Source organism: Panulirus ornatus, chromosome 43 (assembly GCF_036320965.1).
Source record: "Panulirus ornatus isolate Po-2019 chromosome 43, ASM3632096v1, whole genome shotgun sequence".
Classification (NCBI taxonomy): Eukaryota; Metazoa; Arthropoda; class Malacostraca; order Decapoda; family Palinuridae; genus Panulirus; species Panulirus ornatus.
In genome coordinates this window covers 3287538-3306236 of record NC_092266.1, presented here as the reverse complement: position 1 = coordinate 3306236, position 18699 = coordinate 3287538, and the positions used below count along the sequence as shown (strand labels likewise).

The 18699-nt window shown below is 40.8% G+C and overlaps 1 pseudogene; it reads right to left on the bottom strand.

The window, feature by feature from the left end:
* Nucleotides 1–210: 210 nt before the first annotated feature.
* Nucleotides 211–14471, bottom strand: LOC139762278 (uncharacterized; annotated as a pseudogene).
* Nucleotides 14472–18699: the final 4228 nt, after the last annotated feature.

Below are 18699 nucleotides of genomic sequence, written 5' to 3'. Positions count from 1 at the left end.
CACCAGACACCTCACCGTAGCGAAGGAAGGTCTTGTAGGTCGGCAGTGAGGGTGAGTAGTGTACGTAGGTGGTGAAGGAAGGTAGTGTTGGCAGTTGAGCGCTGTACCACCACACCTACACCGACACTGGGGTACTGTGTTACCAGACACCCACAAGGCACTAGGACGGTGTAACACCACACCTACACTGACACTGGGGTAATATGTCACCAGCACTGTACCTGGCACTAGGGTACTGTACAACTACACCTTCACTGACACTAAGGTACGGTGTCAACAGTCACTGCACTAGCACTAAGGTACTTTACCACCACATCAACACTGGCACTGGGGTACTGTCACCAGACACCTACATAACACTAGGACGGTGTAACACCACACCTACACTGACACTGGGGCATTGTCTCACCACACACCACATATGATACTAAAATATTTTATCTCACACTCACCAGTTTTGCACTGGCACTGAGGTACTCTGTTCCTCACATACCAGACCTGGCAGGTAGTACTATGTCCCACACACCGCAAGCTTGTACCGGGATGAGGATACTGTGATAAGAGTTCCGTATCTCTGCTTGGGCATGGCGTTCCTTCACACATCACATCTCACACATAGGTATTGTGTCCCTCACACACCAGACGTAGCACTGGGGAACTGTTCCTGCACACCACACCTGGAGCTGGGATCCTGTTTTCCCACATCCTGAAAAATAATGAATATAACTCTCAGCACTGGTAGGCTTCCTGTAGATCTTAAAGGATAACTAATCAAAATACCTAATTATCACCACATTAAGGAAGGGTGATTTGCCTTTGTGTTTCCATTTAGTCTTAAACTTGATGGTGGGATGAATCGTAATTCATTAAAGAAAACATCATGATCTTGGTAAGATGGCCATAAGGACCACACATCGTTAACGTATCTTAACCATATTTTTGGACTGTTACTAACTGAAGTTTGGATCTCAGTATTCCATGAATAAGTTAATGAGAATGGGAGTGAGGGAATTTATCATGGCTAAACCGAATTTCTTTCAATAAGAATCAGCCTCAGCATCTTAGAAAACGTTATTGTCAACAAAGTTTCATTAAGTCAATGAAAGTTTTTGAGGGTAGGGGCATCTCAGCTACGGTAAAGGAAAAAGAATCTCGCCATATAATGTAAATAATAGATTAGATTTTGCTAAGAGGGCTAGGATCATTTATTTGCCTGATCATGAACTTCTTAGATTTAATATCAATTTCTCTTTACCAAAGTCTATATTGATGAAACCATTGCTTACTTAACCCTAAAACACTATTGTCAATAATGAGAAGTGGTTTTCCTTTCCTCGGGTCCAACAGACACAGAGGGGAAAAAGATCTCATTACGATTTACTAAACAAATTACACGGACTTAAGCTTTAATTTACCTTATTGAAATATACGAGTAAAGAGAACAAATATAGGAGTGGTTATTGTGTATAATGCAAAAAATAAAAGATACGAGAAATGAAAAGAGAGAAGTAGAGAGAATTTGTACGTATGTGTGTGTATGTGTGTGTGTGTGTGTGTGTGTGTGTGTGTGTGTGTGTGTGTGTGTGTGTGTGGGTGTGTGTGGGTGTGTGTGTGTGTGTGTCTGTCTGTCTGTGTGTGTGTGTCTGTGTCTGTGTGTGTGTGTGTATGTGTGTGTGTGTGTGTGTGTGTGTGTGTGTGTGTGTGTGTGTGTGTGTGTATTTTCTGGTCTGCCATTACATTTTAATCAGATCAACAATTCCACGTACATCAGGTGGAGTGAGCGAGGATCTTAAGCCGCGGCAACAATGTATTAAAGTGTGTAATAAGGGTAATAGTATGTTTGGGTTCATTAATGGGACTGTTAGCAATGAAACTCCTCGAGTATTATTACAACATTATCTTGAATTGGTGAGACTCACATTTGAATCATGCGGGTTAGTTTTGGGCTCCATACTATGCAGCTAATAATGATTATTAGAGAGAGAGAGAGAGAGAGAGAGAGAGAGAGAGAGAGAGAGAGAGAGAGAGAGAGAGAGAGAGAGAGAGAGAGAGAGAGAGAGAGAGAGCACAAATGCGAATAACATAAATGATTCCTGGAATTAGAAACCTCACTTATGAAGAAAGGTAAAAAAGGCTGAATTTGCAGTCATTTAAGAGGAGAAGGTCTAGAGGGGATGTGAATAAAGTTTTTGAATAGGTGAAGACCATACATAGAGGTAACATGAATAAAGTTCTTAGAATGACGCCACTGGGTAGGACCAAAAATAATGGATTTAGATAGATTCAGGTCGGATGTGGGTAGATATTGGTTCGGGAATAGGGTAGTAGAATTATGGAACAAGCTGTCAAGTACAGTAGTTGAAGTTAGTTCTTTAGTTAGCTTTAAACGAAGGTTGGATGTGTTTATGGGTACAGGCAGTTGGTTTGTGGACAGACTCAGGACCTCCCTAGCTCGGGCCAATACGCCTCTTGCAGTGTCCTTACTTCTCATGTTCTTATGGTATGTAGTTTTGTAATATACTCTATAATACAGTTGGACTATGTATCCCTGATAATACCTTTGTAGTTTTCTAGACAGTTTTCTCGTATAGGCATTAATATTAAAAATCAATCCCAGAGATAAAACAAACATACTTATAAACCGGTACAAACATACTTATAAACCGGTACAAACATACTTATAAACCGGTACAAACATACTTATAAACCGGTACAAACATACTTATAAACCGGTACAAACATACTTATAAACCGGTACAAACATACTTATAAACCGGTACAAACATACTTATAAACCGGTACAAACATACTTATAAACCGGTACAAACATACTTATAAACCGGTACAAACATACTTATAAACCGGTACAAACATACTTATAAACCTGTACAAACATACTTATAAACCTGTACAAACATACTTATAAACCGGTACAAACATACTTATAAACCGGTACAAACATACTTATAAACCGGTACAAACATACTTATAAACCGGTACAAACATACTTATAAACCGGTACAAACATACTTATAAACCGGTACAAACTTACTTATAAACCGGTACAAACATACTTATAAACCGGTACAAACATACTTATAAACCGGTACAAACATACTTATAAACCGGTACAAACATACTTATAAACCGGTACAAACATACTTATAAACCGGTACAAACATACTTATAAACCGGTACAAACTTACTTATAAACCGGTACAAACATACTTATAAACCGGTACAAACATACTTATAAACCTGTACAAACATACTTATAAACCGGTACAAACATACTTATAAACCCGTACAAACATACGTATAAACCGGTACAAACATACTTATAAACCGGTACAAACATTAAAAAATGACGATTTTTTTCATCCAAACTTTCTAATATATATATATATATATATATATATATATATATATATATATATATATATATATATATATATATATATATATATATATTATTATTTTTTTTTATTATACTTTCTCGCTGTCTCCCGCGTTTGCGAGGTAGCGCAAGGAAACAGACGAAAGAAATGGCCCAACCCCCCCCATACACATGTATATACATACGTCCACACACGCAAATATACATACCTACACAGCTTTCCATGGTTTACCCCAGACGCTTCACATGCCTTGATTCAATCCACTGACAGCACGTCAACCCCGGTATACCACATCGCTCCAATTCACTCTATTCCTTGCCCTCCTTTCACCCTCCTGCATGTTCAGGCCCCGATCACACAAAATCTTTTTCACTCCATCTTTCCACCTCCAATTTGGTCTCCCTCTTCTCCTTGTTCCCTCCACCTCCGACACATATATCCTCTTGGTCAATCTTTCCTCACTCATCCTCTCCATGTGCCCAAACCACTTCAAAACACCCTCTTCTGCTCTCTCAACCACGCTCTTTTTATTTCCACACATCTCTCTTACCCTTACGTTACTCACTCGATCAAACCACCTCACACCACACATTGTCCTCAGACATCTCATTTCCAGCACATCCATCCTCCTGCGCACAACTCTATCCATAGCCCACGCCTCGCAACCATACAACATTGTTGGAACCACTATTCCTTCAAACATACCCATTTTTGCTTTCCGAGATAATGTTCTCGACTTCCACACATTCTTCAAGGCCCCCAGGATTTTCACCCCCTCCCCCACCCTATGATCCACTTCCGCTTCCATGGTTCCATCCGCTGCCAGATCCACTCCCAGATATCTAAAACACTTCACTTCCTCCAGTTTTTCTCCATTCAAACTCACCTCCCAATTGACTTGACCCTCAACCCTACTGTACCTAATAACCTTGCTCTTATTCACATTTACTCTTAACTTTCTTCTTCCACACACTTTTCCAAACTCAGTCACCAGCTTCTGCAGTTTCTCATATGAATCAGCCACCAGCGTTGTATCATCAGCGAACAACAACTGACTCACCTCCCAAGCTCTCTCATCCCCAGCAGACTTCATACTTGCCCCTCTTTCCAAAACTCTTGCATTTACCTCCCTAACAATCCCATCCATAAACAAATTAAACAACCATATATATATATATATATATATATATATATATATATATATATATATATATATATATATATATATATATATATATATATATATATATATATATATATATATATATATATATATATATATATATATATATATATATATATATATATATATATATATATATATATATATATATATATATATATATATATATATATATATATATATATATATATATATATATATATATATATATATATATATATATATATATATATATATATATATATATATATATATATATATATATATATATATATATATATATATATATATATATATATATATATATATATATATATATATATATATATATATATATATATATATATATATATATATATATATATATATATATATATATATATATATATATATATATATATATATATATATATATATATATATATATATATATATATATATATATATATATATATATATATATATATATATATATATATATATATATATATATAATATATATATATATATATATATATATATATATATATATATATATATATATATATATATATATATATATATATATATATATATATATATATATATATATATATATATATATATATATATATATATATATATATATATATATATATATATATATATATATATATATATATATATATATATATATATATATATATATATATATATATATATATATATATATATATATATATATATATATATATATATATATATATATATATATATATATATATATATATATATATATATAATCCCTGGGGATAGGGGAGAAAGAATACTTCCCACGTATTCCCTGCGTGTCGTAGAAGGCGACTAAAAGGGAAGGGAGCGGGGGGCTGGAAATCCTCCCCTCTCGTTTTTTTTTTTTTTTTTTTTTTCCAAAAGAAGGAACAGAGAAGGGGGCCAGGTGAGGGTATTCCCTCAAAGGCCCAGTCCTCTGTTCTTAACGCTACCTCGCTATCGCGGGAAATGGCGAATAGTATGAAAAAAAAAAAAATATATATATATATTATCCCTGGGGATAGGGGATTAAGAATACTTCCCACGTATTCCCTGCATGTCGTAGAAGGCGACTAAAAGGGGAGGGAGCGGGGGGCTGGAAATCCTCCCCTCTCGGGTTTTTTTTTTTCCCAAAAGAAGGAACAGAGGGGGCCAGGTGAGGATATTCCAAAAAAGGCCCAGTCCTCAGTTCTTAACGCTACCTCGCTAACGCGGCAAATGGCGAATAGTTTAAAAGAAAGAAAAAGAATATATATATATATATATATATATATATATATATATATATATATATATATATATATATATATATATATATTTATTATTTATATTTTATTATACTTTGTCGCTGTCTCCCGCGTTTGCGAGGTAGGGCAAGGAAACAGACGAAAGAAATGGCCCAACCCACCCCCCTACACATGTATATACATACGTCCACACACGCAAATATACATACCTACACAGCTTTCCATGGTTTACCCCAGACGCTTCACATGCCTTGATTCAATCCACTGACAGCACGTCAACCCCGGTATACCACATCGCTCCAATTCACTCTATTCCTTGCCCTCCTTTCACCCTCCTGCATGTTCAGGCCCCGATCACACAAAATCTTTTTCACTCCATCTTTCCACCTCCAATTTGGTCTCCCTCTTCTCCTTGTTCCCTCCACCTCCGACACATATATCCTCTTGGTCAATCTTTCCTCACTCATCCTCTCTATGTGCCCAAACCACTTCTAAACACCCTCTTCTGCTCTCTCAACCACGCTCTTTTTATTTCCACACATCTCTCTTACCCTTATGTTACTCACTCGATCAAACCACCTCACACCACACATTGTCCTCAAACATCTCATTTCCAGCACATCCATCCTCCTGCGCACAACTCTATCCATAGCCCACGCCTCGCAACCATACAACATTGTTGGAACCACTATTCCTTCAAACATACCCATTTTTGCTTTCCGAGATAATGTTCTCGACTTCCACACATTCTTCAAGGCCCCCAGGATTTTCGCCCCCTCCCCCACCCTATGATCCACTTCCGCTTCCATGGTTCCATCCGCTGCCAGATCCACTCCCAGATATCTAAAACACTTCACTTCCTCCAGTTTTTCTCCATTCAAACTCACCTCCCAATTGACTTGACCCTCAACCCTACTGTACCTAATAACCTTGCTCTTATTCACATTTACTCTTAACTTTCTTCTTCCACACACTTTTCCAAACTCAGTCACCAGCTTCTGCAGTTTCTCACATGAATCAGCCACCAGCGCTGTATCATCAGCGAACAACAACTGACTCACTTCCCAAGCTCTCTCATCCCCAACAGACTTCATACTTGCCCCTCTTTCCAAAACTCTTGCATTTACCTCCCTAACAACCCCATCCATAAACAAATTAAACAACCATGGAGACATCACACACCCCTGCCGCAAACCTACATTCACTGAGAACCAATCACTTTCCTCTCTTCCTACACGTACACATGCCTTACATCCTCGATAAAAACTTTTCACTGCTTCTAACAACTTTACTCCCACACCATATATTCTTAATACCTTCCACAGAGCATCTCTATCAACTCTATCATATGCCTTCTCCAGATCCATAAATGCTACATACAAATCCATTTGCTTTTCTAAGTATTTCTCACATACATTCTTCAAAGCAAACACCTGATCCACACTTCCTCTACCACTTCTGAAACCACACTGCTCTTCCCCAATCTGATGCTCTGTACATGCCTTCCCCCTCTCAATCAATACCCTCCCATATAATTTACCAGGAATACTCAACAAACTTATACCTCTGTAATTTGAGCACTCACTCTTATCCGCTTTGCCTTTGTACAATGGCACTATGCACGCATTCCGCCAATCCTCAGGCACCTCACCATGAGTCATACATACATTAAATAACCTTACCAACCAGTCAACAATACAGTCACCTCCTTTTTTAATAAATTCCACTGCAATACCATCCAAACCTGCTGCCTTGCCGGCTTTCATCTTCCGCAAAGCTTTCACTATCTCTTCTCTGTTTACCAAATCATTTTCCCTAACCCTCTCACTTTGCACACCACCTCGACCAAAACACCCTATATCTGCCACTCTATCATCAAACACATTCAACAAACCTTCAAAATACTCACTCCCTCTCCTTCTCACATCACCACTACTTGTTTTCACCTCCTCATTTGCGCCCTTCACTGAAGTTCCCATTTGCTCCCTTGTCTTACGCACTTTATTTACCTCCTTCCAGAACATCTTTTTATTCTCCCTAAAATTTAATGATACTCTCTCACCCCAACTCTCATTTGCCCTTTTTTTCACCTCTTGCACCTTTCTCTTGACCTCCTGTCTCTTTCTTTTATACATCTCCCACTCAATTGCATTTTTTCCCTGCAAAAATCGTCCAAATGCCTCTCTCTTCTCTGTCACTAATACTCTTACTTCTTCATCCCACCACTCACTACCCTTTCTAATCAACCCACCTCCCACTCTTCTCATGCCACAAGCATCTTTTGCGCAATCCATCACTGATTCCCTAAATACATCCCATTCCTCCCCCACTCCCCTTACTTCCATTGTTCTCACCTTTTTCCATTCTGTACTCAGTCTCTCCTGGTACTTCCTCACACAGGTCTCTTTCTCAAGCTCACTTACTCTCACCACCCTCTTCACCCCAACATTCACTCTTCTTTTCTGAAAACCCATACAAATCTTCACCTTAGCCTCCACAAGATAATGATCAGACATCCCTCCAGTTGCACCTCTCTGCACATTAACATCCAAAAGTCTCTCTTTCGCACGCCTGTCAATTAACACGTAATCCAATGACGCTCTCTGGCCATCTCTCCTACTTACATAAGTATACTTATGTATATCTCGCTTTTTTAAACCAGGTATTCCCAATCATCAGTCCTTTTTCAGCACATAAATCTACAAGCTCTTCACCATTTCCATTTACAACACTGAACACCCCATGTATACCAATTATTCCCTCAACTGCCACATTACTCACCTTTGCATTCAAATCACCCATCACTATGACCCGGTCTCGTGCATCAAAACCACTAACACACTCATTCAGCTGCTCCCAAAACACTTGCCTCTCTTGATCTTTCTTCTCATGCCCAGGTGCATATGCACCAATAATCACCCACCTCTCTCCATCAACTTTCAGTTTTACCCATATTAATCGAGAATTTACTTTCTTACACTCTATCACATACTCCCACAACTCCTGTTTCAGGAGTATTGCTACTCCTTCCCTTGCTCTTGTCCTCTCACTAACCCCTGACTTTACTCCCCAGACATTCCCAAACCACTCTTCCCCTTTACCCTTGAGCTTCGTTTCACTCAGAGCCAAAACATCCAGGTTCCTTTCCTCAAACATACTACCTATCTCTCCTTTTTTCACATCTTGGTTACATCCACACACATTTAGGCACCCCACTCTGAGCCTTCGAGGAGGATGAGCACTCCCCGCGTGACTCCTTCTTCTGTTTCCCATCTTAGAAAGTTAATACAAGGAGGGGAGGATTTCTGGCCCCCCGCTCCCGTCCCCTCTAGTCGCTTTCTACGACACGCGAGGAATACGTGGGAAGTATTCTTTCACCCCTATCCCCAGGGATAATATACATATATATATACATATACACATACACATACATACACATACATACGCACATATACACATACACACACATACATATATATATATATGAGAAATGTAAGAAACAATTTAGAAAACTGAAACTTCTAGCTTGAAATGAATGAAAAAAATGAATGTCACATAATGGTTCAACCTCTGGCTATGGAAAAAAGGAGATGTATAATTTATTTACACAAACGTCAATAGCAGTTCTCATCAATTTAACCACTGTATCAATAAGCTTCAATGTCTAAGCTACATTTTTCTCCAATTTCACTATTTTCCTTCACATTTTCAATTGTGTCTGAAGGTTCTACTTCAAGAGTGATTGTTTTTCCAGTAAGGGTCTTCACATCTTGGTTACATCCACACACATTTAGGCACCCCACTCTGAGCCTTCGAGGAGGATGCTTTACTTGTGGTGCTGACTTCCCTCTTTAAATTTGATCGCCGTTTCCCGCGTCTGTGGGTGATGAACTGCTAGACTCCTACTTTCGCACCCTTAATGAGCGACCACCTGCTTCTCCTCGCTGGGTGAGTCTTGCTGCTTGGCCGGAGGAGGAGGGTTGGCCTGAAACTGTGGTCTTCGTTTGACGTTCTGTGGTCCTACAGGATGTGGTCCGGGTCGAGGTGGAGTACCGGATCGTCTGGCTGGGCTGGAGAATGGGGTCTGTGGTCCGCGGAAGGGCTTGGGAAGACTGCTGAAGAACGGCTTATCCTGCAGACCACCACCACCAGGGAAGCCCTCATGGTGCGTCTCGAGGGTAAACAACGCACCAGGTATATATATATATATATATCTTGAAGCATTTCCTATCCATTTTTTAGAGGTGTTGTTTATTTCAGATGAATTAACTTGCAGCTGTTTTTTGATCCCCTTATTTTTGTTCCGCATTTCTTTAATAGTTTTGTTGTTGGTGACAACTTTTAATTGCTTAAATGTTTCATTTAAGTCTGTCCTTGGAATAGATGGGGCTGTTGATCTGAACAAGAGGGTTGAGATTGCACGCTCTGCTGACTTATCTGAGGAGGGATTGGCAGTGTCTACAAATCATGATGCCTCCTGGTCAAGCACCTGTATGCTCAAGTATAATTCTTCTCCATCATTTGCTGCAACTTCTTAATGCACTTCATTTTGAATTAAGCAAGCAAGGGTTCAGGCCAGCATTCATCAAAATGATGGTGATGCCCCGAGCCTGGCTGGTGGGCCATATATATATATATATTCTTAATACCTTCCACAGAGCATCTCTATCAACTCTATCATATGCCTTCTCCAGATCCATAAATGCTACATACAAATCCATTTGCTTTTCTAAGTATTTCTCACATACATTCTTCAAAGCAAACACCTGATCCACACATCCTCTACCACTTCTGAAACCACATTGCTCTTCCCCAATCTGATGCTCTGTACATGCCTTCACCCTCTCAATCAATACCCTCCCATATAATTTACCAGGAATACTCAACAAACTTATACCTCTGTAATTTATGGTGTGGGAGGAAAGTTGTTAGAAGCAGTGAAAAGTTTTTATCGAGGATGTAAGGCATGTGTACGTGTAGGAAGAGAGGAAAGTGATTGGTTCTCAGTGAATGTAGGTTTGCGGCAGGGGTGTGTGATGTCTCCATGGTTGTTTAATTTGTTTATGGATGGGGTTGTTAGGGAGGTAAATGCAAGAGTTTTGGAAAGAGGGGCAAGTATGAAGTCTGTTGGGGATGAGAGAGCTTGGGAAGTGAGTCAGTTGTTGTTCGCTGATGATACAGCGCTGGTGGCTGATTCATGTGAGAAACTGCAGAAGCTGGTGACTGAGTTTGGTAAAGTGTGTGGAAGAAGAAAGTTAAGAGTAAATGTGAATAAGAGCAAGGTTATTAGGTACAGCAGGGTTGAGGGTCAAGTCAATTGGGAGGTGAGTTTGAATGGAGAAAAACTGGAGGAAGTGAAGTGTTTTAGATATCTGGGAGTGGATCTGGCAGCGGATGGAACCATGGAAGCGGAAGTGGATCATAGGGTGGGGGAGGGGGCGAAAATTCTGGGGGCCTTGAAGAATGTGTGGAAGTCGAGAACATTATCTCGGAAAGCAAAAATGGGTATGTTTGAAGGAATAGTGGTTCCAACAATGTTGTATGGATGCGAGGCGTGGGCTGTGGATAGAGTTGTGCGCAGGAGGATGGATGTGCTGGAAATGAGATGTTTGAGGACAATGTGTGGTGTGAGGTGGTTTGATCGAGTGAGTAACGTAAGGGTAAGAGAGATGTGTGAAAATAAAAAGAGCGTGGTTGAGAGAGCAGAAGAGGGTGTTTTGAAGTGGTTTGGGCACATGGAGAGAATGAGTGAGGAAAGATTGACCAATAGGATATATGTGTCGGAGGTGGAGGGAACGAGGAGAAGAGGGAGACCAAATTGGAGGTGGAAAGATGGAGTGAAAAAGATTTTGTGTGATCGGGGCCTGAACATGCAGGAGGGTGAAAGGAGGGCAAGGAATAGAGTGAATTGGAGCGATGTGGTATACCGGGGTTGACGTGCTGTCAGTGGATTGAATCAAGGCATGTGAAGCGTCTGGGGCAAACCATGGAAAGCTGTGTAGGTATGTATATTTGCGTGTGTGGACGTATGTATATACATGTGTATGGGGGGGGGGGTTGGGCCATTTCTTTCGTCTGTTTCCTTGCGCTACCTCGCAAACGCGGGAGACAGCGACAAAGCAAAATAAATAAAGAATAAATAGATAAATAAATATATATATATATATATATATATATATATATATATATATATATATATATATATATATATATATATATATATATATATAATATCATTTTACAGAAATACTAGTATATTACCAGAGATGAAACAGTATCATTTGTTTATGAGTGTGGGGTCTCACCTGTTTGCCGCCTAACCTCCCAGGCGGGTCCTCTGTGATCTTGGGAAAGATGTGTGTGACGTCATAGGTAGCTCCACTACACGCAGGTCGTGGCCGGTTCTCAACACATGAGATCTGGGATGCGTTCAACTACCTTGCGTTTTACTATACTGCTTTTTCGGGAGAAACATTTAGGACCTTCTGAACATAAGCATCGTTTCTGCCCTGTGTGAACTCTCCGATGGCTTCCTTAATCACCTCTTCAAGAAAATTGTTTTTTGACATTCTGAACACCGGTATGGCTTCTTGCCTTGTGAACTCTCAGGTGTCTGACTAAAGCACTTTTACCAGGGAGAGTTTCTTGACATTCTGAACACTATTATGGTTCCTCGCTTGTGTAAAATCCCGATGTGTCACTTAAGTAGTTAAACCAGAAAAGGTATTTTGATATTCTTTTTACTTGTTTGGCTTCTCGGCTGTGTGAACTCTCAGACGTTTTACTAAATTACCTGTGTTATAGAATTGTTTTTGATATTCTGAACATTGGCATGGCTTTTAGCCTGTGTGAAGTCTCAGGTGTGTCACTAAATTGCTTTTCTGAGAATAAGTTTTTTGACATTCTGAACATTGGTATGGCTTCTCGCCTGTGTGAAGTCTCAGGTGTGTCACTAAATTACTTTTCTGAGAAAAACTTTTTTGACATTCTGAACATTGGTATGGCTTCTCGCCTGTGTGAACTCTCACGTGTGTCACTAAATTACTTTTCTGAGAAAAACTTTTTTGACATTCTGAACATTGGTATGGCTTCTCGCCTGTGTGAAGTCTCAGGTGTGTCACTAAATTGCTTTTCTGAGAAAAAGTTTTTTGACATTCTGAACATTGGTATGGCTTCTCACCTGTGTGAACTCTCAGCTGTTGAACTAAATCACTTTTCTGAGAAAGACTTTTTTGACATTCTGAACATTGGTATGGCTTCTCGCCTGTGTGAAGTCTCAGGTGTGTCACTAAATCACTTTTCTGAGAAAAAGTTTTTTGACATTCTGCACATTGGTATGGCTTCTCGTCTGTATGAACTCTCTGGTGTCTCACTAATTCACATTTGTGAGAAAAACTTTTTCGACATTCTGAACATTGGTATGGCTTCTCACCTGTGTGAAATCTCAGGTGTCTTACTAAATCAATTTTCTGAGAAGAGGTTTCTTGGCATTCTGAACATTGGTATGGCTTCTCACCTGTGTGAACTCTCAGGTGTGTCACTAAATTACTTTTCTGAGAAAAAGTTTTTTGACATTCTGCACATTGGTATGGCTTCTCGCCTGTATGAACTCTCTGGTGTCTCACTAATTCACATTTGTGAGAAAAACTTTTTCGACATTCTGAACATTGGTATGGCTTCTCACCTGTGTGAACTCTCAGGTGTGTCACTAAATTACTTTTCTGAGAAAAAGTTTTTTGACATTCTGAACATTGGTATGGCTTCTCGCCTGTGTGAACTCTCAGGTGTTGAACTAAATCACTTTTCTGAGAAAAACTTTTTTGACATTCTGAACATTGGTATGGCTTCTCGCAGGTGTGAACTCTCGGGTGTGTCACTAACCCACTTTTTAAAGTAAAACTTTTTTGACATTCTGAACATCGGTATGGCATCTCGCCGGTGTGAACTCTCGGGTTCTCACTAATTTACTTTTCTGAGAAAAAGTTTTTTGACATTCTGAACATTGCTATGGCTTCTCGCCCGTGTGAACTCTCAGGTGTGTCACTAAACTACTTTTCTGAGAAAAACTTTTCTGACATTCTGAACATTGGTATGGCTTCTCGCCCGTGTGAACTCTCAGGTGTGTCACTAACCTACTTTTAAAAGAAAAACTTTTTTGACATTCTGAACATTGGTATGGGTTCTCACCAGTATGGATTCTCAAGTGTTTCTTTAAATCACATTTTTTAGAAAAATACTTTTGACAATCTGAACACTGATATTGCTTTTGTCCAATGTGAACTTTCATCTGCAACACTAAGTTGTTCTTACGGGAGAAGGTACTCTGGTATTCTTTACACTGATATGTCTTTTCAAAAGTATGTGATTTCATGTGCCTATGAAGATAGACATGTTTCGTATAGCTTTTCTGACACTCAGGACATTTGAAGGGTTTTTCTTGTGTTTATGACCTTCTGTCTCCTGTTGTCAAAACTGTTTGAGGAGGTTTCGCTGCACGGAGAATATGGCCCTGGTTGTCCCTCCATGCTGCAGTCTTCTGTATCACCATAACACGTTTATAACACAGTGTAGCTCACCCTGTCAGTCCACAACTGCCGTCCGTGACACCATGAGATGCTTTGCGAGTGAACACCAGAGAGAGACTGACCTTGGCTAGAGTGTGGGATATAAAGCCAACTCACTCTCTACCCTACGTTGCCTCCAGTCCATTTCTCTCGGGCTTTTTTCTATCATTTTTACCATCCATCATCCAACATCTCTCGACCGTTAGGCTTGAACAATTTCTACCTCAGCTTCCCCACACCATTCAGGAAAATTACTTCCTGAGGAGCGGAGGCTTGGTGTGGACCTGTTCTCACCTAACGGGGTTGAGACCCTCACATTCTTACCACTCCCGCCGAGCCTCCTGGGTTACCCTGTGATAGTGCAGGGTCCTCCCTGGAGTGGGGTTGTGGTCCCTCACCTACGTTTCCTCGGCATTAGGACATTGATGCCATCATGCCTCCTGACATTCGTTTAAAATTGATTGAAACAGATAGTCCCCCCCCCCCCTCTTTACACGTTTGAATTACGAACGATTGTATTTAAGACCACTGAGGTCCGTCCCAGTAGGGTTATTCAATCCCCTACTAATGAATATCTATATAAAATATGTTTAAGCAAGGATAGCGATCCAGATGAGATCCTATCCAAGCTTACTACCACCCCCTTCAAGCTAGATGCATCGATAGTGCTAATAATATTGATGCATCTATCTTGTCCCTTAACCTCATAGAGATAACTGAAGCCATAAATCAAGAAAACAGTGACATTAATGTCATCAACGTTTTCAAACTGAACATTTCAAGATCACTTAAAATACAATGCTCTAACTCGACCGAGACAGATCGCCTACTCTCCCGGGGAATCTTGTTTCCCATGATCTCAGTGCCTGCCAAATACCACAAACCCGACCAGTACCTCGATATACAAGGTTTTAAATGTCTACAATACGGACACGAGACTAAGAGCTGCAAAGCTCAGCGCCAGACATGCAGTCAATGTGCGGAAATTGATCACGGTTTTCGTGAGTGTAAGGCTCAGGCAGCAACCTGTGTTAATTGTAAAGGTCAACACGTTGCTGTATCTGAGCAATGCCCACGAAAGTATGAGCAACTCCGCTCGGCGCGACAATCTCTCAAAACCTCCAGCTCGTCCCCTTCTACAAACCCTCACCTCTACGCAGCAGTTGCTGCTGCACCTCCGTCTGCCACCCAAGCTTCTCCTTTTCCAACCACAAACTCCTCCGACCTCCTCACTCTACAAGGAAGGATGCATGCGTGCTACCTCAAAGCACTGTTCTTGAGCAAGGAAGACAAGTCTGAATTTATCAGGATTTTCGACTTGCTGCCAGCACACATCAACCTGCCCAATGTACTTACTCCACCCGAACTCCTCACCTCCCCCGCCAACAGCCATCCTTCCCAGGCTCCTGTCACACGTCTCCCTGACCCCTAACGCAAATGTGTCCCAGGATACTTCCAGTAACACTTCAAACTCTCCCCCAGCAACACAACCTGTCACCCTCCAGATACCTCCCCCGCACCACCTAACACAACTCCATCTACCACCCCTCAACTCTACACCAACAACCCATCCATTTCTCCACTTACCAGTTCCCCTTACACACTCACCATCACAACCTCCGCTTTCCCCCCGACCTTCCCTCCCGAAGCTCCACATCCCAATCCCTCCCCTCCTCCTCCCTCCTTCCCCTCCACCTCCCCTCCTCTCGCACCTAACCCTCCCAGAGGAGCCACAGAACCTGACCTGCCGACTCACCAGACAACCTACCTGCTTACAACGTTGACATTCGACTCGTCCACAATGACTCTCCCCCTTCCTAACCTCTCCCAGGAAGTTGCCGACCCAAGACCAGACAAACCTCCACCGAAGTTCACATGAAGACCCTCAACGGAATGCCAATGGCAGTCATCGACCACAGAATTAAAAGAACGATAAACTTCCCAAAATCGTAAAATGCTTAAAATCTTGCAGTTTAATGTACTCATCTACCACAACGGCCGTCATCTGGTTGCCACTCTCCTCGAAGAGAAAAGACCCGATATTTTGATAATTAACAGCACATGTATCACTAGTGGGTGTAGAATTAGACACTACGCATATACATCCCGACAGTCTTCAGACGGTAGACACGAGGAAGTCGCCATTCTTACACGCAATACTGTCGAACACGAATGATAACCACTTCATGGCGTCTCGAACACTTTCTAGCAGTAAACACAATACATGGCTTCATTATCTTCTGCACTACATACTCTCGACCCAACACTAACATTCCACTCCACGATCTTTGGACAGTATTCAATCACACTCATATCCCAGTCTACCTTGTAGCTGACCTCAACGCCCAACACAGAACCTTCCACCACAACAGAAACAATTCTCACGGTGATGACTTATTCGCTTTATGCTCCTTCAAACGTCTCAGCTTCCTAGGACCTTCCTTCCATACCATCTTCACTGGCCCAGGAGGAAAGGGCAGACCCGACCTTGTCTTCTCCAACAGAGCCAGTAATTATCTTCATTACTTTTTGTCTCCAGGACCACTGTGTGTTTCCGACCACATCCTTCTTTTTCTTCACCTCTCATCTAACCCTATCCCCGTCCCACCACCCTCACACTACCACTACAGAAAAAGCAGACTAGCGCAACTTCAAAGACACTCTTTCTAATTGCACTTACACCACAAACTATGAAAATCACCCAATAACACTAATAGATACAGAAATAGAATATGTACACCAAACAATCACACACGCAGCTGGTGCATCTATCCCAAAATCCACATTTACCACAAGATACACCTTTCCATCTCCCAAAACAACAAGACTCCTCTCGTACTACCGTCGACGGTTTGAGCATTACACACATCGATTGGGTCTAGTACGGCGGGACCTCACGTCCCTACGAAACCACACACTCAACAGCCTCAAAAGAGACCATAAAAGACACTGGAAATCTCTAATCACCACAGCAGGAGAACACCGAATCAGATCCCCTCAGGAGTTTTAGAGCCGAATCCGAAAACTCAAAGGAATACCCAAAAGAGATTTAATAGACTAAATGATAACACTCAACATCATAACCCATAAGACATCACCAACATCTTACAAAAATACTGGGAGGGTATCTTTCACCCACATCCCCCACATCCTCTGGCGTACGAAAGCACTCAAATTGTCACAAAACATATACAAAACTGACCCAGTCACTTTTACCCAGAACAAATCATACACCTGCAATTCCTTTCAGACGACCACCTACTCACAACTCCCATAAGATCGAGCGAGGTCATATTCTTCTACTGAAATCCCCCAAAGTAGCCCCAGGTATCTCAGGCATTGGTTACCAACTACTTACCCTCCTCCTTGACAACACTATCAGAGCCATAACCTCCATCTTCAACGCAGCACTATCCTCAGGCTAAATCCCAGGAAATTTCAAAATAGAAACGACCTCCATGGTACCTAAGCCCAATAAATCAAAGAGAGATCCAATTAACTATAGACCCATAAGCTTACTTGGTTCCATCTGGAAGACATTTCAAAGAATCTTAACAACAGACTAAGACAACACCTAACGAACAACAACCTACTCTCACACAAACAATTTGGTTTTCGACATCACTCCACACAAGATGAACTTAACATAATCACCAACTACATAAAAATCAACACGCGGACATACAAAAGATATTAAGAATACCTTTGACACCGTTTGGCATGATGGCTTGAGGTACAAACAAAACACCCAATTTAAATTCCCACGACCCACCATTAGACTTCTTTATAACAATCTTAGCAACAGAAAAACCCGAATGAAATACAGAAACTCTTACGCAAACTACTACCCCCTCAACGCTGGTGTACCTCAAGGCTCCGTGCTGGCCCCCACTCTTTACACACTACTCAAATGATCTTCCCAATCCTACACACTCGGACTCCATCATTCTTCAATTTGCAGATGACGCTACCCAACTGATTAGAGCCAGAACCCTCGCACACTTAACCAATAGAACTCTAGAGGAAATTGACCACGTTTCGCTTTGGGAATTTAAATGGAGGACAAAGTCAAATCCTGCAAAATCCAACATATCCTACTTTAACGTAAGTCAGAGATACAACATAAGTAATGTTAACTTACACTCCCGTATACACCGTCATTTACCCATACCGATCTCACATACCAACACTGCACTGGGCCTAAATTATGATGTTCACCTACGGATGAATCGTCACATTCAATCTATAGCGGCTATTGTGAGAGCGGAGCTCGCGAA